Genomic DNA, 7,173 nt, shown 5'->3' on the forward strand with positions numbered 1-7,173 from the left:
TCCCTCCCCCCGCCCACTAGCCTGCAGGGGCTCCCTCTTCTTCCAGCAGCAGCTAGGCACCTCGGCCTTCCTGAGCTGACCGTTTCTCTGACCCCCTCACATCTCCTCACGCCCCATCTCACCTCATTCTGGAGGCCCAACGCCCTCCTCATTGTCTCACCAAAGGCACCTACCTCAGTGCTTCCTCTGCCCCTGCCAGATCATTCTAGAACATTCTCCCATTTTCCACTGCTCTGAAGTTTTTGAGGCGTGAAATGGCCCATCACCATACTCATTTTTACCCCGTGGCTCGCTGACTGGCTGCCCTGCATTCGGCTTGCCCAAGTGCCTTTCCTAGAGTAGGTTTAAGTAATTATTCACGGAATATATTTATAGTAGGGAAACTCATGAAATAGTTCAAATGGCCAAAAAGAAGGGAGACGGTATGTGAACTAGGGAGGAATATGAGGTAGATATTCCAAAGATGGTTGTGAAGACCGTAGCAAGACGGCAACTACTTAGGAAAGAGTGTTAAAAAGCCAAACAGGATACAAAATTGTTTTATATTGTTTCTGAACATGTTGAAAATGAATAGCTGGCGTATCATTTCCTATCACAGAGTAGGTACAAAATATTTGTTGCCCGCTGTTAAACACACACTAAATGTGGTTGTGTTAGGAGGATGGGTTGGGGGTGGTTTCTGTTCTTTGCTTCTTTCTCGGTGGGAAACAGTTTTGATGGGAATGACAGGGGGTCTGGAAGCTCACTGCTGGTTATGGCTCCTGTGCAGCTCATGCCACCTCGGGAGGGTCCAGGATCCGAACAGCAGAGCTCTGGGGCAGGACTCAGCAGGGGACCCCGCTCGCCCACCGTGGGTCCTGCAGCACCACATGGGGGGAGAAGGTGGCCAGCGCCGTTCTCCCTCCCGCTCGCAGGTCAGGGCCAGGCGGCTCCGGGGGCGGGCGGAGGGCTGCGGAGTGTAAGCGGGACGGGCATCAGCACCCACTTCCTGTGCAGCTTGTGGTGTTTCCACCGCGTCCTCAGGGTACCTCCCCCGGGGCCCTGCCCGGCAGCGACAGGGACTCTGCAGTAAATGGTGGCCGTGGCAAACTGCTCCGTGGCAGTGACACGTTGCCATTCCCAGAGCATCCCCAGGCCCTCTCTGCCTTATTCTCATCACCAGCCCGTGAAGAGGGCTCCTTATGGCACAGAGGAGGGAGAACGGGTGTCCCGTGCGATCCCAGGGCGGCCGGCCAGAACTCAGCCGTGCCTCCTTGCTTCACTGCTCTTCGCCTGCCACGTCTGGATGCTCTGGAGTCAGGGACCCACTCCACTGGGTGGGTTCCCCGGGGGCCGGCCCAAGGCAAGCCCATCCCGGGGCCTGGGGACGCAGCAGGTCCTGGGAGGAGAAGGAGGTCGACCGTGCCTTGCCCCTTTTACTTGCCTCCTTCAGCTCTTCCCTGAGCACCCTGGTGAAAGTGCACCCCCAGCCCCCTGCCTTACACTCAGCGTACCTTACGCTCCACAGCATGGGGCGCATCTCGTTCGTGCTCTCTCTCCCCGCTGGGAACGGAAGCTCCACACAGGCAAGCATCCTGACGCTTTATTCACTCCAGTGCCTAGAACAGTGCCTGGCACCAAGTAGATGCTCAATAAATAACTGAACGCATGAAGGCGCCAAGGTGGCTCAGTCGGTTAAGCGTCTGCCTTCAGCTCAGGCCATGATCCCAGGGTTCCCACGTTGGGCTCCCTGCTCAGCGGGGAGTCTGCTTCTTCCTCTCCCTTTACACCTCCCCCCCTGCTTGTGCTCTCTCTCTCTCAAATAAAGTCTTTTATTTATTTATTTGTTTGTTTGTTTGTTTGTTTAATAACAAGGGGGCTCGATCCCAGGACCCTGGGATCCTTCCCCTCCCAGGACCTGCTGCGACCCCAGGCAGACGCTTAACGACTGAGCCACCCAGGCGCCCATAAATAAAATCTTTTTAAAAAAAGTAACTGAATGTATGCAAACTAGGCATCATGTTCTCTTCAGCCCAGCTGGAGAACCCACCAGGAGGCCCAACCACTGCCACGAGGCAAAGGGGTGAAATACTTTGGGAACCAAGAAGCTGAATCTGTGCCCAGCTGACCCCTCCTCTAGGAAGCCCTCCCTGATTTACCCGGGCTGGAAGTAAGTAGTGCAGATCTGCTGCTCTGCCACATGGCTTATCACTGACCCCCCCGACACCCCCATGAGCAGTGGGAGTGTGTACTTGCCCTATCTTTCTGGCTCTTGGGGGGCAGGGTTGGTCTTATCATCTGTACAGTCCCAGTGCCAGGGACAGAGGGGGTGCTCCACAGATGTCTGTCGAATGCATACAAGGGATTCGATCTCTGCTTCTCCCTAGAAGCAGTTCCCACCTCCAGGCACACACTTCTACACCTGTTTGGTCTGTCCTAACCTGAGTCCCGACTCGTGGGCTCACCTGGGTCCTGTTTGCTGTAGGCCCATCTCGGTCAAGGCCTTCTGGCTTAGGATACCTCTGAGGTGTCCTCCTACAGCCTCTGCAGGCCTGGCCGCCCTTCCACGGGTGTGGGACACGAAGGCTTCTGGATGCCGCTACCCTGTCCAGCCCTGGTGACCTGCTTCTCACTCTCCGGGCTGCCCGTCAAGCCCGGGGTAGCGCACATGGGAGCACGTGGGAGAGAAGGGCACTGGATGCATCTGTCCACAGTTGTGGACGGTTAACGCTGGGCGTCCATCCTGCTTCTCCAGATAAACCGTGAACACCCCACGGCCCTCAGCCCAGGCTTTCCAACCGGAGGCCCAGAAGGCACGAAAGGGGGTCCACGACCGACAGTCAAGATTTTTAAGGAAGGCTAATGTTTATTGCATGTTTCCCAGAGAGAAGGAACCCCTGGCTAATAAAGTGTTCTAGTTTTGTCTGGAGACATGCCCATCCAGTGAGGTAATTTCCAGTCCCTGGCGTTCTTTGGAATCCCTAGCAAACCAGTATATGTCATTGGTTAAAAGGGGGGAAATGATTACTTAATAAGTGCCGTTTAATAAACAAAACCTTTGGAAAGCAGGGGTCTTGACGGAAGTGAGGAGCTGGGGGGCGGCAAGCCAAGCCGCTGGGCACAGGCTCACGGAGGAGCCCGGGGGTGGGGGCGACAGCTGGTAGCAGGAGTGTTGCAGACACGGAGGAGGGGGCGGTGTCTACATGCCTGTCAGGGGCAGAAAAGGACGTGTTTTTGTGGTCAGCTGACGCTTCAGAGTCGGGATCTGGAAGGGAAAGATGGACTAAAGAAGAGGCCAGGCTTAACGTGGGCAAAATCTAAACAGCAAGACAGACAGACTTAAGGCAGACTTTTCTGGGCACTCACTACATGCCGGTGCTGGTCCAAGCATCTCATGTGTCCCAAATCACGAAGCCCTTCTGCCAGGCCCGTGACGTAGGCAGGAGCCCCATTTTGCAGCGAAAGAAACTGAGGTCACGTGGCTTGCTCAGGTTCACGCCTCTAGTAAGTGGTGGGGGCAGCGTTTGACTCAGGCCGGCTGGCTCCAGGGCCCGCGGGCCTCATCTCCCACAACAAGCCAATTAGCCAAGGGCTTGGTTTCCCTGAAGCGGGCTCCAGTCTGGAGAGTTCTGCCATTGCTGGCACTTGGAGCGGGCAAGGTCGGGGGGCTGCTGGTTCTGGGGGGCTGGGGTGACAACAGGCAAAGCAGAGGAGGTGCCCCAGGGGGCAGCCCGCGGTGCCGGCCCATGCAGTGCGCGCGGGAAGGTGGGGGAGACAGGTGGAGGTGGCCGTCTGGGTTGTGCAAGCCACCAGCCCACGCAGGCCGACGTTCCGGCTGTGGAGGGGACTCCTCACCCCACCTGGGCCTGTGCTTGACAGTCAGGAGTGGGCACTGAGCGGGGATAAGGGGTGTCGCAGTCATCTGAAGCCGGGCTGTGTGTGTGAGTGAAGGTAGAAGCCCCCGAGGAGCCTTCCCCCGGGGCCATCTGGCCATGGGAGGCCCACCCTTGCCCCAGACCTCGTGTCCCCAGGCACAACACCAGCCCCCAGCTGGGCTATAAAGTGAGCCCACGGTAAAGTCCCTCCATAAACCTACTTGCACTTATGCAGCCAAATGACCCCAAAGTTGTACCCTGGGGAGGTGGTCCTCTTGTTCTGCGGGCATCGTTATACTCAAATGAGCCCTGCCGCCTGCCTTTGGCTCTCTGCAGGGGTGGCCCATCAGCTCTCTGAAAGGGCCAGAGGACCAAGAAGGCGATGGATGCACAGGACCCAGAACAGGGCCTGGGATCTCAGGTGGTGCCCAAGAGGGCTTCCGTCACTATTAACACCCACACCACCACCTGATTTCTAGAGGGAGCCTGCTGCCTTCCTAGCTTCTTACTCTATCAGCACCTGCCCAGACAGCCAAAGGTCATCGGGAGCTGGGGAGTCCCGGCCAAAGCGTGATCACGGAGCGAAAGGGATGGATTTTCTTGGCTGGCCCCTAAACGGGCTCAAAGTGCACGTTCCAAAGAGAATCTCTGGAACGAAGAGACTTTCTGTAGAGGGACTGCTCCTTGGTGTCGTGGAAGACGCGGGTGGTGGGCTCTGTTCTGGAGGAATGCGAATCTGTCACACCTTCCACACGCCGTGCGGCTCCTCCCAAAGTGGCGCAAAGGCAGCTGGCCCAGAACCGGGAGGCTCATTCTGGTCCATTTCTGGGTTGCCTGTGGGGTTACTTTTATTGCTCCTATTAGTCAGAACTCATCATGACCCCAAGCATGTAAAGTGTGGCTCTTCCAAAGGGGTCAGAGATGAATGGAGGAGAAATGTGGAGCCCTGAAGGAGAGCATGATTTATGTTATGAAATAACCCTTGGAGTTCTTTTGTATTTGCTCTGGAATCAGTTCATGGATCCTGTGCCTTTGGAAGTACCCTGGTGATCTTCCTTAATAATTGCCACAACTGTTTTCATCTCATTTCCCCCAGATATTAGGCCATTATTCCAACCAAGTGTGTTTTGGACTTTAACCTGAGAATATGGCACAAAGTCAGAGTTTTTCCAACTGTGGGGCTGGCCCTGGCTCACTCATCTGAAAATCAGTGGGTATTTATGTATATTTATGTAGCCACATAGGCCTGCCTATACAAAGACTGCTTCAAAGCATCCTTTAGTTGAGTGCACACAGACATGCAGAACCCTCTGTGGTGAAGTCTAGTCTTGGAACCAGCAGACCTAGGCCTGACTCCTACTTCCATCTGATCTCGGCCCCACCCAACCACCCCAAGCCCCTCTCCTGTGGAAAATGGCAAAAACCAGGATATGAATGTCTTGTACACAGTAGATGCTCAGTAAATCTCCCTCCATTTGGAGAAGCTGGATAAGGGAAGTGGAAAGAAACAGAGCGTCCTGGGCTCATTGCCTTTATGTCCTAAGGAAGGGGGACAGACAGGGAGAAGAGGAGGAAGGGAGGGAAGGAAGGAGAGAAAGTAGCAGGGCCTTACGTAAGTTATTTAACCTCTTTGAGGCTCAGTTTCTTTATCTATAAAATGGGGATAATAAGCTACCTCATTTAGTCGTTTTGAGGATTGAAAAAGACAGTGTATAAAAAATAGCCAGCATGGAATGTCATTTATAGCTTGGTAAGGGTAGCTACTGTCTTGACCAGCCCCCCAGCACCTGTTTCTCTTTGGCATCTGGTCTACCCCCTAACGTTTACTCTACTGACGCGGCACGTAAGCACTATAGACACATAAACAAAAAGCTGAGGTCTCTTTTCACTTTCATTTTAAAAAGCACCGATGCATTGATGACGCCGTGAACAGCACTAGACGTCATCTGACCACGAGATGATGTTTCTAACATTGGCGCTAAGGAGAACCGTGGGACAGGCCAGTCCCCGGGAACTAGGGCAGGTTCTGGGACTGCGCTATTTATAGGCCCAGACAAGAGGCAAACCGAGTGTGGTTATTTCTCTACCAAGGCTGGGCCTCCAAAACAAGAGCCTGTGGTCGTCAGGAACCAAAACTGAGTCAGAAGCACAAGTCACCTGTGCCGCTCAGTTTTCCCTGAGAGAGTAGGTGCGGGGTGAACAAGCAGGTCACTGTGGCGTTTGCTCTCCAGCGCTCCGCGGAGCCTGAAGTCCCACCGCCCCAGCCTGGGGGGGGGTGGGGAGGGGTGCGGGGTGGGAACTCCCACAGAGATATCTCATCTCTCATTCACTAAAATCCAGGTGACTCGTCGCTTGTCTTCCTAGTCATCCAGAAAGGGTCACTCTTCCAAAGGCCACATTCACTGGCAAGACTTCTTAACAGGGGCATTCTGACTTTTCAGAAAAAGGCCAAAGTCAACATCGGAAAATCATTTTTCTGGTCCGCAGTAATAATAGCCACTATTGGTCAAACTTTCCCGTGCGCCAAGCACCCTACTTGGGGCTTTACGTACAATTCTGATTTTATTCTCAACAACCCTAGGAGGCAGGTATTTACTGCCATTTTACAGGTGAGGAAAATAAAACTGACAGACATTGAGTGAAGACCCGCCCTGGGGTCTACTCACCCCAGCGGGGGCTCCCACAACCACCCTCCCTGCTCTTCCCAGGTCTGCACCCAGTGATCTCACGCTGGTAGCTGGAAATCGGTCACAGTGGGAATATTTACACCGTGGAAACCAGCCAACAGTACGAATTGGGCCCTCCTGTTTTTCTTGTCCTTTTTTAAACCGCTGAAGAACTGTTTGTTAAATATTCGCCAGCCACTAAGTGGGCAGAGCCCGGATTCAAATATAAGTCTCTGTCCTCAAGTTCATGCTCTTTCCAGTTCATTCCCAGGAGCAAAGCGGCTCTCGCGCGCGGAGCCGGGTCCTCAGGCAGCCAAGCGGCTGGGAGAGGGCTCAGCGCTGGCTGCCCAGGTCCCCCCAGGAGGTGCCCAGGTATTATTAGTCAACACATTGGAGTCCTTCTCCTCGTCTGTGCTGAGCCAAAGATTCAGCTGAAATTACACGGGCTGGCTAAGCTGGCGACAGGATTTACGAGGTAATAATAATGTGCTCTCCTATATGGCACTTTTCTTCTTCAAAGCATTTTATACTCATTTACTAATTAGTCCTGCGCTGCACTCTATGCGGGTACGATGCTCGACGATGGGCTGAACTAGCGAGAAGTGTTTAAAACCACACAGGGGACTGTGTGCCCTTTACAAGCACCCCTGGCT

The 7,173-nt window shown here is 54.3% G+C and overlaps 1 long non-coding RNA gene across 1 annotated transcript; it reads right to left on the minus strand.

Annotated features, from left to right (window-relative positions):
- Positions 1-555: 555 nt before the first annotated feature.
- Positions 556-3,051, minus strand: LOC145723722 (uncharacterized). Its single transcript, XR_014148978.1, has 3 exons — positions 2,445-3,051; positions 1,494-1,610; positions 556-949 (listed from the first exon to the last, which is right to left on the minus strand). It is a non-coding gene; the product is annotated as an uncharacterized LOC145723722 (long non-coding RNA).
- Positions 3,052-7,173: the final 4,122 nt, after the last annotated feature.

This window comes from Leptonychotes weddellii, chromosome 10, assembly GCF_054177405.1.
Source record: "Leptonychotes weddellii isolate Sample4059 chromosome 10, ASM5417740v2, whole genome shotgun sequence".
Classification (NCBI taxonomy): domain Eukaryota; kingdom Metazoa; phylum Chordata; class Mammalia; order Carnivora; family Phocidae; genus Leptonychotes; species Leptonychotes weddellii.